Here is a 20,306-nt window from a genome sequence, read left to right as displayed (position 1 = left end):
AGTATGTAAATGATATTGTGCACAGCACGACCAAGCCAATTTATCCTTGGAGGATAAAGCAGAAGAAGAACTTCAATAAAAATTTAGGAACAATTCCTCCGAATGCTGGTATGCAGTTATGAACAAAATACATAGAAAATGTAATGGTTCAGGGAAATTGTCAATCAGATGCAATATCTACTGTGATTGGCAGGTAATGAATAGGATCCAAGAAAAAACAATTAAACTTTTTATCTTCCTAAGGTTGCTAAATTGAATACCACTATTTTATTAACAGTACTTACCAATGGCAAAAATGTTGCAAGAAGCATTACATGAGACACAGTTGCAAAGTGATGGCTCCACTGAGACACATCAGTTCACCGTGGCAATTTCTGGATTGCACAAATTTAAATCAGTATCCAATAACTGGGTCATCCTTATAACAAAAAACTAGCCAATCTGTACATTTATCGTCATATTATCAAATGACACATGCTTATATTTTTACACCAGTCTGTATCTGCCTAGTGGTATGACGCAATGTTTGTTCTGTTCTACAGTAGTTGGGCTCTGTAGAACGTGAAGGGTAATCCATTAAATTCAGAGTATAGAACATCAGAGGGCAAAACAAAGTGTCCCTAAAAACATCTTAGGATATATTAGGGGAATTGTTTGTGTTCTATAGCCGCATGTTCTAATGTCTATTGACCCTTTGAATTACTGGTTGGTAATAGAATACCACTTGCATACACAATAATGGAAATGTATTAATGGGTTTTACCTCAGTAACTGTGAATCTGTGTCTTAGTCCTAGGAGACGAATCACTGATTTAACGGATGCTCTTCTGCCCGTTTACAATGGGACATACCCTACCTCTGTCTTTCCTGTATTGTTATCTAAGATCACCTATGTTGATGAACTGTCATTCATTTTGTAGGCATATCAGCATTTTTTTATGTTTGCACCCTTCATGCAGTCTTAAACATGGTCACCATGTGGAACTTTTTGGCCCATCTCAACCTCATTTTTACTTGACTGAAACATATCAATACAGCACTGTGCCTATTTCACACAAAATCAGAGAGTTAGACAAGTTGAGTTTAAACCATCAAAAAGCCATGCACCTTCTTTGTTCAAAAGCACACGTGTCTACAGGAATTGAACGTATTCCTACGTTTCACTCCGCAGAACAGAATATTAATCATATGTGACCTCTTAACTCTGATGGGGCTAGTAATAGAAGGTTGCCATTGGTATTCTGAGATCCACGGTAACTTCATAGATTTAGTCTCTTTCACACACCAATCGTCCACCTGGAGATTTCGTCTGCTTTTACCAAGTAAAGTCTTCCAATGAAATATTGCTGCAAATGAGGAATAGTTTGATTTAAAACCAAAATTACCAAATTTCCTGCTGCAACTCATTTTTAGGAGAATCGTCATAGTCCCATATGTAACGCAGGTAACTCCACCGCTCAGAGTTACTAAATCCAGCAGTGTTGGATTGCTACCACTGGAGGGTGGAGTTTCCAGGACTAGCTATGGGGCTTCTGTAATGATACCACATGTCTTCATAAGGTGAAATACAGATATTGAGAGGGAGGACATTCACCTCTCTATGGTCCATATCTAGGTAAATACTATTTACCGATTCTAAAATACCGAATTTTACCGATTCGGTATTTCAGAATCGATAAATGGTATGTAGGTATTGATTCGATAATCTTTACCGAATCGGTAGAATTCGGTAAATACTGATTCTGTATTTTCTGATTCGGTATTCCCCATTCATTCCTATGTGCCTGGAGGCCCATAGGAATGAATGGGAATTATCGATTCGGTAAATACCGAATCGGTAATAAGGGGGGGAAGACTTACAACGGTGGCAGTGTGTCACATTGACACCCTGTCGCACCCCTGAATCGTGCATTGGTGCACATGTGGCACACATACATACCCTAAGGGCATGTATGTCTGCCACATTGGCACTTTTGGATTCATGTTTCAATTTTAATTATTAATTATTTTTTATGTACATGAATAAACTGTGCAGGCTAATTCTATTAGTTTTTAATGTTGTTTTTGCATTGCTTCAATTGATATGCTTTTGTGTTATATAAATATTTGTCTATATGTTTGAAAGTATTGATGTCTCGTAAATAAGGTGCCCAAAGGGAATCTTTTATGACGGAAGTCAGTCTGGTACCCTATCCCTTTGGCTTTGGGGTCCCTCTCTCTTTTATTAGAGCTACCTACATCTGGCCCTCTGTCTCTTCCAGTAAAACAATCTCCCCTGGGCCCTCCATTTTGAGAGGAATTTCAGAAAGTACAAACTATTTCTGTAAGCACACTGCTCCTTCAACAGTTACAAATTAGTCACTATTTAACTGTAATATCACCTTTATCTATCTGCCAAACTTTCCACTTGCTGGAACTTCCTACGTCCCCTCTGCTGGCACAGTGAAGGCTGCTATACAAATAAATCAAATAAAACAGAACCATATCACATATATGAGGATACAGAAGTCAGCATGGTAATCACAAGGTTGTCTCAGCCATCATGTTTTACCATTTTTCGACTAATGTGAATTGTTCCCTGTGGTTAAACCACTTTGATTGAATGCCTGAGGCCGTGTTATGGTATGGGTGCATTTTCCTGGTTAGCGCTGGGAACACCTTTCAAAAGGTGCACCAAGCACTAACCAGGAAAATGCACCAAGCTATAGTGAATGAGCTGCCCACAGGGCAGCTGTGAACTCGGGCTGCAACCAGGACAGCGCATTCAGGTGAAAAACGGAGGAGCTGTATTAAAGCTGCTCTGTGTTTCACAGTGAAGGCAGCAGCCCGCCTGCACTTTGAAGGGGTATTAGAGATCCCTTTGCAGGCAGGTGCAGTGAGTGACTGCACACACCTGCAAGGGGATGTCTGTTGGGTCCATGGCACCCCTATTCCCCCCTCCAGAGGGCTGTTACCAGGGGGTAAACTGACAGAGCATCCCCTTTTAGGTGTCACACTGTCAGTGCTCCTCCTAACAGCTTCTTTGCCTCTGTGCCCATGTCTCTAATACGGCGCCGGCGCAGAGGCAAAGATATTCACTAATGTGCATTGGGCCAAGCCCCCATACAAATGAAGGAATGCCCTCTGACGACAGCGCTGGCGCTTTATGTTCGCCAGTGCTATCAGTATTACAGAAGGGGTTGCACAAGCGTCTGCGGCCCATTCTGTAATACCAAAGTGCTCCGAGGGTATGCAAAGTGGACAGAAACACCCATTGCGCCCCTGGGGCACTCTAGTAATACAGCCCCTGGGTCTGTATCATCCATAAAGAGCATTTTCCTTGTCTGCATCAGGAGCACCTTTTAAATGTGCGCCTGGCGTAAACAAGGCAAATGGACCATAATAGGATGAATGCACTGCCCATAGGACAGTCACGAACTCGCACTGCCCCCAGGTCAGCATATTTACCTGCCTGCACTTTGAAGTTGGATTAGAGATTCCCTTGGAGGCAGGTTGCAATGAGTGACTGCACCCACCTGCAAGTGTGTGTTTGGTGGTCCCATGGGACACCCTTTACCCCCGCCTCAGAGCTGCCATCAGAGGGTGTACTGGCAGTACACCACCTTTTAGGTGGCACACTCTCAGTGCGCCTCCTAACAGTTTATTTGTCTCTGTGCTTGCATCTGTAATACGGCGCGGACGCAGAGGCAATGGGATTTCCTCATTTTCAGGTGGCCACGCCCTCATTCAAATAATGGAACGCACTACTAAAGCACCAGCGCTATTGGTATTACAGAAGGAGATGCACCAGCGTCTGCGGACCCTTTTGTAATACCAAAGTGCCCTGGGGGAGCATATAAAGGGTGCAAACGCCAAGGGTGCCCTCTGGGCATTTCTGTAATACGGACCCTGGTGGCCAATCAATATATCTCTGGGATTCGCACACTTTCTTAGACCACCTTTCTGATTCAATAAGACAAGATGCAACAGAAGTCACTGAGGAGTTTGCCGTCAGGAGGACAGGTGTTAATTCTGACAAAAATGGATTTAATGAGAAAAGAATATGAGTTCTCTATCATCAGGAAAATATTTAGACAGGTATGATAAAAAAAATGATGCTTTATGAGAGATCATTCCCTCCCTCACCCGTTTTCTTTTTCTTAAGGATTAATCAGTCATAGCCATTAGGGAGGTTTACGCCATTTAAAATCCATGTACATACATACATTCTCACATACCTACATACATAAAGACATACAACATATGTATGCCACTGATATCAGAAACCAATATTATTCAAGTCAGTCTTGACACCACCTGAAAAGCAAAAATCGGTTCCAGCTGCTGGGAAACTTCTCTTCTGCACAGGAACAGAAGCCAGATTCAGATGCATATCAGCCTCGTTGAGCCTCCCCGAGAGGTACATTGGAATCCTTTGCAAAAAGGAACACAGAACAACTATCGGTGTGGAAGACACTCCATGTTCTGGACTAGATATACTTGAGGGAGGACTGTCCGAAGTCATTGGAAAAGTAGAACGGAAGACTCTTTTCATCTCTCTGTGGCAACTATTTCTTCCCACAGACATAGAGCTGGGCCATGCTCTGCCAGCATCCATGGTGAACAGCACTATTTATGCACTGGCTTCTACACTTCTAAACATAGGTAAGCAGTTGACTGTAGTGGCCTCCCCGGGCTTTGAGCATATCTTCTAGAACACTCTACAACTCAAACAAACGTATAAATAAACTTCACTAATAATAAAAAGACACCAAGCTCGGAAGCAAGGCATTATTTTAATCTACAATCAATGCGTTCCTCCAACCTAAAGCACAGTAACTTGTGACAAAGTATGCGACCCATGAGGCGACTAATCACAATAATTTAAAAGGATATAATCCGTAAAACCAGAGAGTGCAGAGAGAATCAAGTACGCAGAATGGTGGGTGGGGGACTGCGCTGTTCCAGGAAATTTGTGACCTTCAAATAAAATAACCCCCTAGGAAAAGTGTTCCTTTCAAAAATGAAAGTTAAGTTTAATTTATGCCAAGGAATAGCAATTATCTTCTATGGAAGTCATAATTTCTTATAGTTCACAGAAGCTTATAATGATGATTCGGCTTAGAACATAGTCGCTGGAATGTCTTATTCCTTAATAATCAGTTGTGGCGAAGCGGAAAGAGAAGGATGAAGGCTGAAAGAGGGCGGCTTGTGTGAAAGACAACACCAGCGTCGCGATGCCTATTGTGCGAAGCAGGTTCTTACAATGCATGGACGGAAATTGACATGATGTCTATTTCTATAAAATTACAGGATTACTTTCACCCATCTTTTTTCCCTCAGGGAACGTGAAACAGATAGTTATACAGTATAATCATTCTCTTAGATACATTCAGACCATGCAGATGAATTAGAAAAATTGTCTTACAGAAGAGTTCGAAATGTTAAGGAAGCTATGGTAAAAAAAATCTGAATGTTTTGGGCGTTTTTATTGGTTAATTTGGCAATCATTATAGGATAGTAAAAACACTGATCACCGAAAGATGACCATATTCTTGCAAAAAAACAAAACAAAGCATCTATCTTTTTGACTAATACTTCATAGAAGCACTGATTACAGTGGAGTGTAACTGAACTGCTTTACACATATACAAGTTTATAGGCTCTAGTGTAGAGAAGAAAAGAAAAGGCCATCATAAATACTATTTAAATCACCTTTTTCAGAAACTAAGGGGCATATTATCAAGGGGGTTTATCTCTGCTTTTTTGGCTTTAAAAGCCAAGAAAGCGGAGATAAAATTATCTCCCTATTACCTAGCTGTCGCTAACACCAGTTAGCGACAGCTAGTAGGAGATAGCGACCATCTTGGGCCCCACTTTGCATGTCAGTGATATTTATCACTAATGACATGCAAAGTGGGCGTGCCAAGATGTTAGCGACTGAAAACTGTCGCTAACATCGCTATCTCCTATTACCAACTTTTGGAGATATTCGCGCTAAGCGCGAATATCTCCAAAAGCTAACACCTCCCCTGAGCAGTTCTTAGCCATGTTATCCAATGGGAGGTGGATAACATGGCTAAGAGCATTAGCTCGGTAATGCATGAATATCGCTGACTTTCCAGCGATATTCATGCATTGCGGCCGTTTTTTATCGCATTTGCGATAAACCTTGGTAATACCAAGGTTTATCTGCGGTAAAAATCGCCGCAGCTCAGCGGTAAAATTTTCTCTCTAACCATATTATCGCTATTGCTTGGTAATATGCCCCTAAGTTCCAGTCATATACATTGAAGCAGCGGTAATGATCATAGGTATAAATCGTAAATCGGGTATTTGTAAAGCTCACCCTTAGGGGTTTCATGGCGCTGAGGGCCGTTGTGGAAATTAAGTGAGCTATTGCCCAGAGTCACACAGTGCTGATCTGATCTGCTGCCGGAGCCGGGGATCGAATCATGAGCCTTGTGCTCTGAAGTCAGCTGACCTGGCCACTGCACCCCACCTCTTAGAGCTAATATTTGAACCGAATAGTTACCTCAACGTTTGACTTTAATTATATTACAGTGGCTGCTTCAACCTCTTTAGACTAAGGCCCAGATTTACTAATGGCTTGCATGGTTGTTGCATCATTCCAAGCGGCACAAGGCAAGGCAACCCCTTAAATCAGACTTAGTAAGCCACGCAAAGCCACCTTGTGTGTACAATGCTTTATTTAGATATAATAATATCTTAAAAGCACATGACAGTTAAAATACAATTCATATTATTAAAAACACTCAATAAATAGTTAAAAAGACAGTTTAAAACAGTATTAAACAATTTGCAGCTTTGAATTTTAAAAGAGACAAGAAGCCAAGGATTGCCTAAAAGAGGGTTCGTCACATAGCTTTACATCTGATCACCCATGCCCAACTAAGGAATTTGGCTACCCCACACGCCAATACTGTGTTAGGATCAGATATTCTTAAAGCTGGGGCATAACATCTAGTCTCAAGAAGGAGACAAACAGGTTTTAACCATTTGGATCTGGGCTTGTTGTAGGAACTGCAGACAAAGAAAACATGTGGAATAGTTTCCAATTCAGTGCTGCAGTGCGGGCAGGTGGCAGGCGTCTGGTAAGGGGGTTTCCATTTGGAGGTGCGTTCACGGACTGGTAGGGTTCCTATTCTAAACTGTACATACAATGCCCTATCTTTTGGTTTTCTAATAAAGTCCATGTAGGGTTCAAGAACGGGAACAGTTTTGTGCAGTCGAAACTCATCGGTGAGCCTGCCCAAGTTATCCGCTCTAGATTCCTGGGCCTCGACCCACCGCCAGTATGCCATCTTGACTTCTAGTTTGGACAATGAAGCACCGGATTCCCATGCCACCCAAAGGCCTCTGGCCAACAGGAGTTCCTTTATTTTGAAAAGCCAGGCTATTTTGTGTGACCCCTGCAAGCTCATGATTTCTTTGAGGCCGTCTGCATAGCACTCTAGCTCAGGTGTACGCCACAGGCGAGCCCAATAAAGAAGTGGACGCAGAATTATAAGGTCTTTGATAGATCTGCGTCCAAGATCATATTGAATGGGCTTGCTAGGGGAACTCCTGGGGATGGACAGCAGCTCTTTATAAAATTGGTTTTCAGCCGTTAATAGCAGGTCAACATTACTAAAACCCCAGAGCTCTGCCCAGTACAGTGCACTGCCTACTGCTTTTGCTGAATAGATCTCTAGGGCAGGGGCTATAGGTCTAGAAACTGAAGATCTATGCTCCCTGCTTATGGCGCCCACAATCCGTTTTTGGTTTAGGGCCATTTTTTCAATATGGGGTTTCCACTTGAGTTGGTTAGATATCCTAATCCCAAGATAATAGAACGTTTTAACCCGCTCTAGCGGCTCTTCGTTGAGGGTGAGCGTGCAATTAGCTTTTCTGCTGGGATTGAAATAAAGGAGCTTTGTTTTGGAAGTATTGATGACCAAGCCCCTTAGTTTACAGAAATCACAAAATCGGTCTAGCAATTTTTGGAGCCCCATGGGCGTTTTGGAAACTAATAACGTGTCGTCGGCGAAAACCATGGCGGGGACCTTCACACCAGCCAGGCTAGGGGCGTCAGCGTCGATGTCAGTTAAAAAAGAAACCACCCCATTAACAAATAGGGAAAAGAGGGTCGGCGCCAGGACACATCCTTGACGGACATCTCTGTTCACCGGAATTTTTTCTGTTAACTGCTCCTTCGTGCCCCACCGAATGCGTGCGTAGGTTCCATCGTGCATGCGGGCCAGCAGGTGCAGGATGGGTGGAGGGAACCCTATCTCGTGGAGTACCGCCCACAGCCGCCCTCGGGGGACCAGATCGAACGCGGTCTTCAAGTCGATGAAGGCCAGGTACAGACCGCCCTTGCTAATCAAGACTGTCTTCCAATGCAGTAATAACAGTCTGAAAGCCTGGTCAACGGTACTTGTACAGGCCCTGAACCCTGCCTGGAAGGGGGAGATAATGTTATTCTCTTCTGCTCAGGATAGGATCCTTTCAAGGAGGACTCTGCCGACCACCTTCTGGCCAGCGTCAATCAGGCTGATCGGCTAATAGTTGGCAGGGTCACCCCTTGGCCCCTTCTTATATATAGGGATCACTTCTGCTCCCTTCCAGGAGTTTGGGACTGGAGACCCCAGGAGGAGGGCATTGGTCAAAAAGGAGAAGAATTTGGACCATTGCTTAGGGCTGGCACGGAACAAATCGGCAGGGATACCATCCTGGCCCGGTGCCTTGCCTTGGACGATTTTACTGATTGCAGATTCTACCTCCCTCTGCCCTATTCGGTCCATGAATGGGGGTATATCGTGGTGGAGTGGTAAGTATTCAGCTGTTGCTTCGGAATTCTCGGGGGCCCCTACCCCTGCATACAGTTTCCTGAAGTGGTCGTACCATTCCCCATCTGTAATGTGGTTGGGTAGTTGGTCAATTCCATCATCATTATTATTTCTCACTAAAGCCCAGAATCGTTCCCCATTCCTATTCTGGCTAGCCAATTTTAACTCCTCCCAGTGGGAATCATCCCAAGCCCTCTTTGCCGCTAATAGTGCGCGCCTATACACGGCACGACCTAGGCTAACCTCAGTTGGATCTCGGGTTTTGATGGCACAGATTAAATTAGACTTGGCCTCTCTACAGTCAGGGGTATACCACCTGGCAGCAGGCTTCCTTCGTTTCTGCCGTCTAGTCCCACCTCCGTCTTGGAAGAGGGCGGCCATCCTATCTATTGTCTCCTCGTATGCCATATTGACCTGGACGGAGCCAGGAACATCGGCACAGAGTATAGAAAGCTTCTCCGTCTGGTCTTTAACAATTTCCCCCAGGGCATTGGTCTTTTGCTCATTGATGGCAAATTTATGCCATTTGATGAACCTTTTGCAGTTCGAAGGTACTATTTCTCTTGTCGCCATTGTAAGTCTGTTGCTGGGCAGGGGGTTTCCCACATTTATCAGACTGCACAAGCTAAGAGATAGGGGGTTGTGGTCACTATGAATTGACGGGATAACCACCATATCCAACACATGTTTCCACAATCTCCTATCTACCAGAATGTAGTCAATTCTACTGGGGCAACTAACTCTATTGTAGGTACACGCTCCGGAAAAGTCAGACGGAGTGCGTCCGTTCACTGCTACCAGGGCGTGTTACAGCACCATGGCATTTATTTGGATAGTGGTAGATGTCCACTTTTTGATGGGCGCAGTCTTTAATTGTGGAATTCCCCATCTCGCGTCTTCCTCCATTAGACCTGCCGCGCCGACGACAGCCAACGGCTCAAATGTGCAGTTGATGTCGCCAGCTATTAGTGGCAATGTATCCGGGGAACAGCTGCTGAGTAAGTCTGCAAGTAGAGCTATAGTTGGAGATTTACCCCCCCCCCGGTATACCTCTGGCATATATATTAAAGACTTCCAGACTCACTGGGGCTTGGGGAGTCCGAATTGTTAACCTCATCATGTCATGGGAGATGTTAGGGGAGAGGGAGATCTTGCAGTTTAATGAGGTTTTAACCCAGACAAGCAGACCTCCAGAAGGGCGACCCCTTCTGGAGGGAGTTGCAGGTACATGGAAAGTAGAATAGCCGGGCTTATATACTGGTTCCAAGCACCATGTCTCTTGGAAAATACACATGTCATGCCTTTCTATCAGTTCGTTCCAATCGGAGAGGGTTGTTTTATTCCTGAGACCTGCGATGTTCCAAGAAACAATGCTCAAATCTCTGCTTTTGCTATTTGTGGGCATTGTGACAGGTTCAGCCCCATGTCCATCGGTGGAGTTTGGAATGTCGGGGCTGGCGGGAACTATGAGCTCCTCAATCCCAGTGTTACCTGTATCCTGCGGTATAATACAATCTGCCTCAATTCTTCTCTCGCATGTGGATCAATCGTTGCCCTGTGCTTTGTGGTTGTCATCCCCAGTTGCAAAAATGATGGGCATTGAGTTACCACAGTCCGGATTTAAACTCTGTAGGTTACAAGTTTGGTTGTCTGCAGTTTCAGTTAAGGCTATAGGTGGGCGAGATGTTCCCGGGGGTTCCGTAAGTCAATCAACGGCCTCCAGTGCACTGTACCTATTGTAACAGAGAATGGGCAGTTGGGTGAACTGGGGGCCATACCATTCCTCTCTACGCAGACTGCCTCCATAGGTCGGCCAACCACCTCTGCGCTGTGACAAATTCCATCCTTCTACTACCCCGCCACCTGGGATAACCATGTTCAAATCCCTTCGCACCTCTTGCCTCCTCCCTCCCCGGGTGTGGTTATTATCCCTCAGCCAGCTCCAGCCATTGTCCAACTGCTCCCCGGGCATATAAAAATAGGACAGCGATCTAGCTACAATCGCTGTGCCGTGGATTCCGGGTTTCCCCCTGCATATATGCTCAACAGTGCGAGGATCCTCGAATGTCACAACGACACAATCTCCCTGAAGTGCTTTTCTATTAGGGCCCACCCAGGGGGCTCTCTCAACCATCAAGATGTTGCTGTGGGTATTAGGTGGTAGTGGGTGGATGTTTGCTAGCCAGTGGCATACCTTGTTTTTAAGCGCCCAAAAAGGCTCTAAAGATGTCAGGGCCAATTCCGGTACACCTGTCAGAACGATTACAAAGCGACAGGCTTCAGGAGGTAGGTTGATGTTTCGGCGTTTCTGGCTCTTGGCGGGAAGAGAAGAATCTGGTTTTGGGGTGGGGGCAACGTAATTATTTGTTTTTGTTTGATTAGTGTGCTCAGCTAATGGATTGGACCGGACACCCCCTTTTTTAGATTCGGGGTTAGAGGTGGTGGGCAATGGAGTCTTAGGTGTGTTATTTTTAGCTACCACTGGGCGTTTATTGGCTGGTTGCGTGTTACTTGCTGGGGCAGTGGCGTTAGTGGCATTGGCTACCCTATTGCCACGGAGTGGAGCCTGGTGTCTTGGGTCCTTTTGTATTTCTAGTAACACTTTTTCGATTCCTAGGAGCCTAGCCTCTAGGGGAGCTAGTAAGATTTTGATGGCATTGGTCAGGGCGTGGACTACAGACTCATCCCCTCCTGCTAGGCCTCCCAGTCTTTCGGCTCCAGGCTCATCAGCTATGGAGCTGTCTTCTAGGATGACAGCCAGGGAGTTGTCTAAAATGGTGTCATCTAATAAACTAGATGGTAAGCATAGAGCCTCGTGTCGTGGCTCTTCGATCCCAGTGTGGTTCTCGTTGGCTACTCCAGCTGGTTCCCTCCCCTCTCCTGTTCTGTCTCTCTCGTTATTAGAGAGGTCAGTGCTTCTAGTTTTTGTTCCACTGACTTTCTTGATGTTGGGGATAATGGGCTTGGGCTTGGGTTGCCTACATTTCGGGATAGCCCCCTCCCGCTTCCCCCTCTTGCATATAGATGAATTATCATGTTTGGGGTCAGCCAAAATAGCTTGTGGGCTAGAATCAGTTTGAGTTTGGGACGGGGACAGAGACAGGGACAGCGCATCGGGGGTGTAAGATCGAATACTGCTGACTGTCTGTAGGTATCTTTATGAATCTCTGCCTGAACCAGTGAGGGGTTATTGGTGCATATGGAGGTGTTGGGAGTACGCACGGAGCCAATATGGCCCAAAGATGACCTTTTGGCCGCTGCCAGTTCTTGGGAAACTCTTCTTTCCATCAATACAATTCCTTGGTCTATTAAGGAGTTGGTGCGGCGATAAAATCGCCAAGAGTTCCAGTAAGTTTTTTTCTAGCGCCTGCTGCAGTCATGCTTCGGGTTTCCCGGCTTTCCATAAGCTATGGCAGATTCTGGAAGTATTGAGTCTATAGGCAGGGATAAGGAGGCAAAGGGTGTCCCACTTTCAAATCCCAATGAGGTCTGTGCTTAACCCCGATCATGCATTAGCAGAAGACACCATAGGAGTATAGCAAACGGGGGCTTACAGTTCTGTTGAATGTGGGTCGCTCCACGGCCAGGGGATCTGGCCCAGTCCAGCCTCCTCCGGCCTCCTCCGGCCACAGAGGGCCCGCCCTTTGCCCGGGCTTAGCCCGCGCGCGGTCCCGCGACGTGGGGGCTGTCGTTGTTTTTTATGGCGCCTCCTGGCGCAGAACTGCTCGTAGAGGCTTCCGCCGCGAAGCCTGCTGGGAGTTGTAGTCTCCCTCCGCTCGGCGGCCGCTGATGACAAGCTGCGGCGGTGGGAGGGAGACCGGGTGATGCCTTTCCTGTGTCCTGGTGTGTCCTGGAGCTTACTCTGCTTTTTCTGGCCCCAACTCGAAATGGTATGACAGCGCCCGCTCCACCGGGGCTGTCGTTGTTTTTTATGGCGCCTCCTGGCGCGGAACTGCTCGTAGCGGCTTCCGCCGCTAAGCCTGCTGGGAGTTGTAGTCTCCCTCCGCTCAGCGGCCGCTGATGACAAGCTGCGGCGGCGGGAGGGAGACCGGGTGATGCCTTTCCTGTGTCCTGGTGTGTCCTGGAGCTTACTCTGCTTTCTCTGGCCCCAACTCGAAATGGTATGACTTGACTTGACCTTGTGTGGCTCAGCATGGCTTACAAAATCTGGAATAGCACAATGCAGCACGAGTCACTGCATAGCGTTTCTAAGTATTGGAAAGGTGTTGCATAGGTGGTTTGTGGGCATGCATTCAACCATAGTTTTTGGTGCATTCCCAGATTTAGTAGGTCTAGTGAACCTGGAAATGCTTTAAAATGTACCCCCATCCTAACAGAGGCATAATGAGCAGAAATATGTTTATTACCCCAGGTTATTTCCCCTATGTATTCTGAATTCTGCAGCACACATAGAAGGAGGAAAATGCCTCTGAGGATTTCCTAACTGTAACATAGGCATTCTTCCACCATGGCGCATGGGTGCATTCATTGGTGCATTCATTGGTGCTGGGCAGCAATCAGTGCACCATTGTAGGGAAAGAGCAGGAATGTGCCATATCTACTCAGATATGGCACATTCCTCTTCTCTTCCTGTCATACTGTGCTGCACATCAAGTTGTATTGCAGTATTGCAGGACTGTTAAGTATATCTGGGCCTAAGTATGTACAAGTTGGTTGCGGGGATACAGGTCTTTGTTCATCATCATCTGAGGGTGCAAGGATGAAGAGTCCATGCCCAGGTCCCTTCCTTCCTTATCATAGTTCAAGCTAGGCATGTACTCTCTCGCAGGTTTGACTGAATTTACTGTACACAACTCCTTTTTCACACTCCTTCCATCAACCAGACCATCACCACACTTGGACAATCTTCTCTTATTACATCTGTCACCACCTTCCACCACCATTGTACTGGGGAGTACATTCACTATTTGATGCATGTGGTAAAAGTTGTGCAAATCAACTTTGTCCTATTGATTCTCTTTGCTTTCACAAAGTTTCATACGAAAATGTTGGCTGTTCCATTTCTGCTGTGTGTCATCCCACATCTTATACATGTCTATCATACCTGGCACTTTCTGCAGGGTCATCTCCAAACATTTTGACTTCTTCCTTCCCTTTTTGCTGAATTCATTTTTGTTGGCTTTAGGATTCTTAGCACCTTACCATTGTTGACCAGTGCTAACGTGCATGTGCGCCGTACTTATAACATGATAACTTTGGCTTATCCACAATTGGCATATTTGATTTACTTATAAGTCCTAGTAAAGTGCACTCTATGTGCCCAGGTCTAGTACACCTAATGCTACTAGAGGGCCTCAAGCACTGATTGTGCCACCCACTTCAGTAGCCCTTTGAGCACGTCTCAGGCCTGCCACTGCAAAGCCTTTGTGTGCAGTTTTAAACTGCCATTTCAACATGGCAAGTTAATCTACTTGCCAGGCCCAAACCTTCATTTTATTACATAAGAGTCACTCCTACAGTAGACCCAAGACAGCCTTGGGGGGCAGGGTGCAGTGTAGTTAAAAAGTAGGATATGTTCTTTTAAAGTTTTACATGTTCTGGTAGTGAAATACTCTAAAATTCATTTTTCACTACTGCAAGGCCTATCTTTCCCATAGGTTAACATGTGGATTATCGTGTTACATTTTATAGGTGTATTTTCCAATTGGGAAAACATAGACATTTGAAGTTTAATGTCTCTGGACTCATAATTTAAAATCCCAATTCATGGTGAAGTTGGATTATAAATTGCTAGTCTGAAAATGCCACTTTTTTAAAGTTGTTGTTTTCTTACATAATCATATTGTGCCTCTTGCTGTCTCTGAATGCAAGTCTGGGGTGGGTGACAGCTAGGCCTTGGGCATTCCCTCTATACCGTCACTCACTAAGGGAGCAGAGGTGTGCCTGGTGGACCATTCAAATCCTGATGGGCCAATAAGATCATGATGGGTCATCCTGACAGGATGAGAGGGAGGAGCTGACATTTGCGCATGAATAGGGATGTGCCTGTCTCCACAAAAAGAGCTGCATACACCCCTGAATTTAGTCTGGAGGCAGGGCAGGTAAGAAAGGGACTTTGTGAACCTCAAAGGCCACTCTCTGAAGTCACTCGCACTTCAAAGGCACAAATGAGTGTAAGTACTGGACCTCCAGCACTATGGGCCTGATTTAGAGTCTGGCGGATGGGTTACTCCGTCATGGATATCCAGTCCGCTGCATTACAATCCCCATAAGCTATAAAGGGATCGTAATATGGCAGATGGGATATCTGTCATGTTTGTGACGGAGTAACCCCCTTTGCCAAACTATAAATCAGGCTGTATGATTTCAGTGCACTTCTGGACCTGTGGATACTCCAACAAGAAGAAGGACTGCTGTGCTGCTGAAAGGTCTGTCACTTTTCTGGATTCCTGCTCTGTTGTGCTGACCTGCTGCCCTCCTTTTCTGGTTGTGAGAACGACTGGACCTGCAGCTCTCCATACCAGAACAAAAGTGACTACAATGGCTTGCTGGCTTGCCTCCTATTTTCTGAATTTGAAGGGGCACAACAGACTTCCAACTAACCTGCGTCAGCACCTGGACTCTGCTATCTTTGATTCTGCACTGCCAAGTGGTGCCACCACAGTCTTCAACTGTTGGAAGTGGGCCTAAGCTGCTCTGACCTCTGAGGTCTTTTTCAGAAAAACCACCCTCCTTGCAAAGCAACACTGAAAAGACTGCATACCATTAATTAAGGTACTGTGTTCAGCATGCCCAGGTGGGTCTCTGTAGCCGGCCAGCACTCCATCACTAGCAGCCTGAACTTTTGACTTTGTCCTGGGCCAGCACAACCAATTAAGGACAGTTGATGCTCTGCCCTTTTATGCTCTATTTTCACGTTAACATTGAATATCTCATGATCTAAATATTGGATTTTGGTTGTTTTGCTCTTTGTTTATTTCTTAAACTATGCTCTATTTGTCTAATCAGATGTGGCATATTTTGTGTCTGGTGTTTTCCCTATTTTACTGTTTCAAGTGTTGTGCAAATACTTTACACATTACCTCTTCAGTTAGGCCTGCCTCCTTGCTCTGTGCCAAGCTACTAGGGGGTGGGCACAGGTTAATTTAGGGTGTATATCTGACTTACCCTGACTTGGATTGTGGTCCCTGCTTGGACAGGGTGAATGTCACTGCCAACGAGAGACCACATTTCTAACATTGGTGATTATCGGTGGGGATTGGACTTGTTTTTGTGCAGTACCTTACATTAATGTGGTGTACACTACCATCCACATCTAGGAACAATTCAAATCAGTTGTCTCTAATCACCCACAGGAAATGTTTTTTCTCTACTCTCTTTGATTGGTATTTTGAATTTTTTTATTCTCCATGATTGGCATTTTTGCTTTTTCTAAAATCATGTTTGTGATTGGAGGTCCCATAGCTGCAACTGCACCTGCAAACATGGATTTTCAGCTGAATAAGCTGGAGAAGTATATTATGATCCAGCTCAATCTATTTTGTAAAAGAATGAATATTTATACCAAATGCATCACCAACTAGGTGGAGCGGCAGAAGGTGCTGAGGGCCTGGATAGAAGCTAGGGATGCTGTACAAGTGGCCACAGAGGAGGAGGATGAGGAGCTAGAGGACAATGAGGAGTCGAACCAGGAATCAGTGGAGAACCTTGGACTGCCTCTGAGAAAGGCGATCTATAACTTGCAAGGAGAAGTAGTTCCTCCCAGCAAGGGAGCAGTGTTTTGTCTAGCAGCTTGACCCCAGAGGAGCTGGGAGGCAGGAGGCAGAAGAGAAAAATAAAATTGGAGCTGGCTAAGCTCAAATTGGTTAAAGAGAGAGCCTTAGAGGAAAGAAGGTCTGTCATAGATGAGGAGGTGAAGAAATAGAGATTGGCCATGGAGGGAAAAAATGATGTTGGCTCAGGAGATGAGCCTGAGAGAGCTGGAAATCAAAGCCAGGAGGGCTGAGTCCAGCCAAGATGGTGGTGGCATTTCATCACTGCCCTCTGACAGAAGTGTCCACATGCATTGGTCTGGTGTCTAACTTTGTGGCAGTAGATGACATAGAGAGATGGTTTGAGGCCTATGCATTTGTTTCACAGATGCACCAGGTCCCTGAGGAGGATTGGGGAGACAGTCTTTCGAGGCATATCCCTAGTGAGGGGAGGGACAATCTACTGGCCCTAGAAGAGAGTAACAGGATGATGTTCCTCTCATGAAGGAGGCCATAATTAGGAAGTATGGTTTGACTCCAGAAAAATATAGACAGACGTTCAGGGACAGTCAGAAGCTAGCCCAACAGACCTGGGTGGATTGTGTAGATTCCTTTTTCAAGACACTGGATGCTTAGGTGAAGGGCAGTGAGATGAATGATTACCAGGGGCTGAATAATGTGTTTGTAAAAGAGCATATGTTCAGTCTGTGCTTTTCAGATCTGTGCCAACACCTTGTTTTCAGTAAGCTATCTGACACTAGGGAGCTTGCTAAGAAGACATACCTCTGGATCAACATCAGGGTTCCAAGGAATGTACCTGGGAGTGACCCCAAGATGGGTGGTGAAGGTTCCTCCAAGAAGAGTGAGGGGGAGTTCAAGGAAGATTCAGACAGGTCCCAGGGTAAGAGTGGAGGAAAGAGTTCCCATGCCCATTCTGAGAAACAGGAAGGAGGTTCTGTTGTCCAGTGGGCCAGGGAGCCCTATTTCCAACCAAGCTTTCTTGAGTGTTTGCAGCTAGGGCACAAGCAGGGAGTCTCTGTCAGTCCTAAGAAACCCCCACTAGTGGTATCTCTACAGGTGAGGCCTGTGTTGCTATAAGCGTAATTCCCGGAGGCAGGTCATTGTCCATGCCTTGACCTCCCTTAGTTGGGAGGGGGGTTCAGAGGGTAAGTTGCTGATCCCTGAGGATGGGAGTTATCACTTCTATCAGGTGGCAGTGGCTTGGGTCCCAGTTACAGCAGTGAGGGATACCAGGGCTAGCCAGACCATGGTTGTGGAAAACCTAGTTTGCCCAGAGCAATGCATTGACCAGGTGTGTAGGGTAACTCTTGCCCATGGGCAGGACTTTTTCCGCCCTACGGCTCTGGGGTCGGGAGGTGACCCATAGGAGGGTCATTGATAGTGTGCATATGCCCATAGATTGCATTCTGGGGAATGATTTACAGTCGCAACAGGTGATCTAACGGTTACATTATTTGGGAGTACCACTCCTAAGCGGAAAGCGGAGGGTACAGGACCCCCTGTCTCCTGTTCGGCCTCAGGGTGCATTCCCTGGGCTGAGTGAACAGTCTCAGGATACCACTCCTGAACTGTTGGGAGATGAAGTGGAAAAAGTGTGTCAGGCACCTGGGTACTGCCCCCAACTTTGAAAAATCACAGGAGTCAGAGCCCGGGTTTGACAAAGGAGAAATGTATGCAGTGGTGGTCAGTCCATAGTGGTTGTGTTGTGTGGCTGAAGTGGGTGCTGTTTTTGGCAGCAAAGATGGGTTAGAAGGTGTGACCTACTCTGTGGGTTGGTGTGGTGATGAGTTGTTTGAGTCCGATGTTGGCGAGGTTGTCTCGGAGAGCGGTGGAGTTGGTCCACTGGGGTTGTTGAGGTGGAAGTTCAGGTCTCCAATGAGTATGTAGTTCGTTGAGGTGATGGGGTGGGGTATGATGAAGTCGGTGATGGTGGTGGCACAGCTTGTTTGGGGGCCGGGGGTCTGTAGATGAGGGTTTTTCAGAGTGAGGCCTTGGAGCTGGTCTGGATCTTTAACTGCACATGCTCGGCCGAGGAGAAGGTTTCGCTGGAGGTGGTGAGGTGGAGGGTGCTCTTGTGGGTGATGGCTAGGCCCCCTCCTGGTCGGGTGGGGCGCTCTTTCCTCTGGATCTTGTATCGGCTGGGATGGTGGTGTTGATGTCGGGGGTGGAGGAGGCTGTCACAAACCGCGCATGCTTCGCGCCGATTGTCACGCTAGCTGCCTGAGACCGGATGAGAAAACGGGGAAGGACTACCTTTCCCATGTTCCCCGGGGATTTTCATGCGTAGGGCGGAGGTGGCGTGTCACGTGCTGCCGTGATGACGCCGAAGGAAACAAAAGACGGCAACCAGCAGACTTCTCTGCCGATAATTAAAGAGTCACCTGTGGGTCGCGGTTACGATTTGCCGTGATCGGACTTCTGTCTACTCGTTCTCTGTTCCCGTAGGAGTACTCGCTGTTGCCTGCATCTGAAGAAGTTCGGCACCGCTTCCCGCCTACATCACAGCACCTTCAGGTACCCGGGGCGGCTTAACTCTCCTCTGTTGGCTGAGACGCGGTTTCTGGCGTTCTCGTACAGAGGAGGAGGGCGCACTTAGAGGCGCTTGGGTTGTGCGACCTCTCTGTTGGCTGAGACCGGCTGGTCTCGTGCAGGGCGGTGGACACGCCCGCGAAAGCTGCCCCTTTTTGTTTGACTACTGTTTCCAGTTTTCTTGTAGTTCTAAGACAACATTAAGATTACGGACTTGCTTTTGGTGAACATTAAACTGCTTGGGATTCGAAAAGACTTCGAAGCGTCGGTACAAAACTGTTTGTGCTTGAGACTTCTGGGGTTCAGGTTCTATCTGAAGATAGAGACTTATCTGTCTGGGTTTAGTAGTAACCTCCCCCCCGAAACAAGACCTTGGTAAACGTATATAGAAAGAGGGAGTCAAAAGGAAAGGAAGAAGTCTGAAAGACAATAGACATTGCCCTCTCCTTTGAATACGTCTCCTTCCACTGGGTTCCTTTATTAGTTACCAGGTATGTGAAAGTTGGCGAGAGGCGAAGGGTGGGACTAGACAGAGTAGGGAAGCGCAGGTGTTGATCTTTGTTGTGTTTTGTCGTCCTTGCAGGTCTCCATCCCTCGCAGTCCCTTCCCTTCTTTTTCCCCCGCTCAATCGTGCCCAAAAGTCTGTGCTTACTGCAAACCGGACTTGGGTCGATTCAGAGGTGGGCCCCCATATAGCATCACACAATCCTGAGGATCAAGATTCGGACGGCCTTGACAGAGGCCTTGGTCCAGTTCTCAGTGAAGAAGGCAATGTTTGGTGAGAGAGAGTTGAGTAGGTTCCAGATTTCTATAGCGTGTTTGTGTACGGAGAGCACGTTGAGTAGGATGCATTTTAGGGTGTAGTTGGTGATGTCATTGGTGGTGTTGGAGGCCGGGCTGGTGGTGAAGGTCTGGCAGCAGTGGAGGCAGGAGAAGTGGCTGTGGGTTGTATTCCGCAAAGACTGTTGGCAGTCGGTGAGTCTTCCGAGGTTGAGTGCGAGGAGGGTGGCAGTATCGTAGCGGTGGGTGGTCAGTGATCCATGGTTCCGGTGCTGGTTGCAGTTCAGTCGCAGATGGGCGCAGATGGGCTTGGCTTAGGCACACCTTTGGTGCACCACCGATGCACCCTCTGCGCACGTCTGCTGCATGACCGCGCAGTGGCTGTCATTAAGTAGGGGAGGGACAGCAGCTGAGAGACGGGGAGCGAGCGAGC

The sequence above is a fragment of the Lissotriton helveticus genome, chromosome 1_1 (assembly GCF_964261635.1).
Source record: "Lissotriton helveticus chromosome 1_1, aLisHel1.1, whole genome shotgun sequence".
Lineage (NCBI taxonomy): Eukaryota > Metazoa > Chordata > Amphibia > Caudata > Salamandridae > Lissotriton > Lissotriton helveticus.
The sequence above is the reverse complement of the archived record's forward strand: the minus strand, read 5'-3'. Positions refer to the sequence as shown.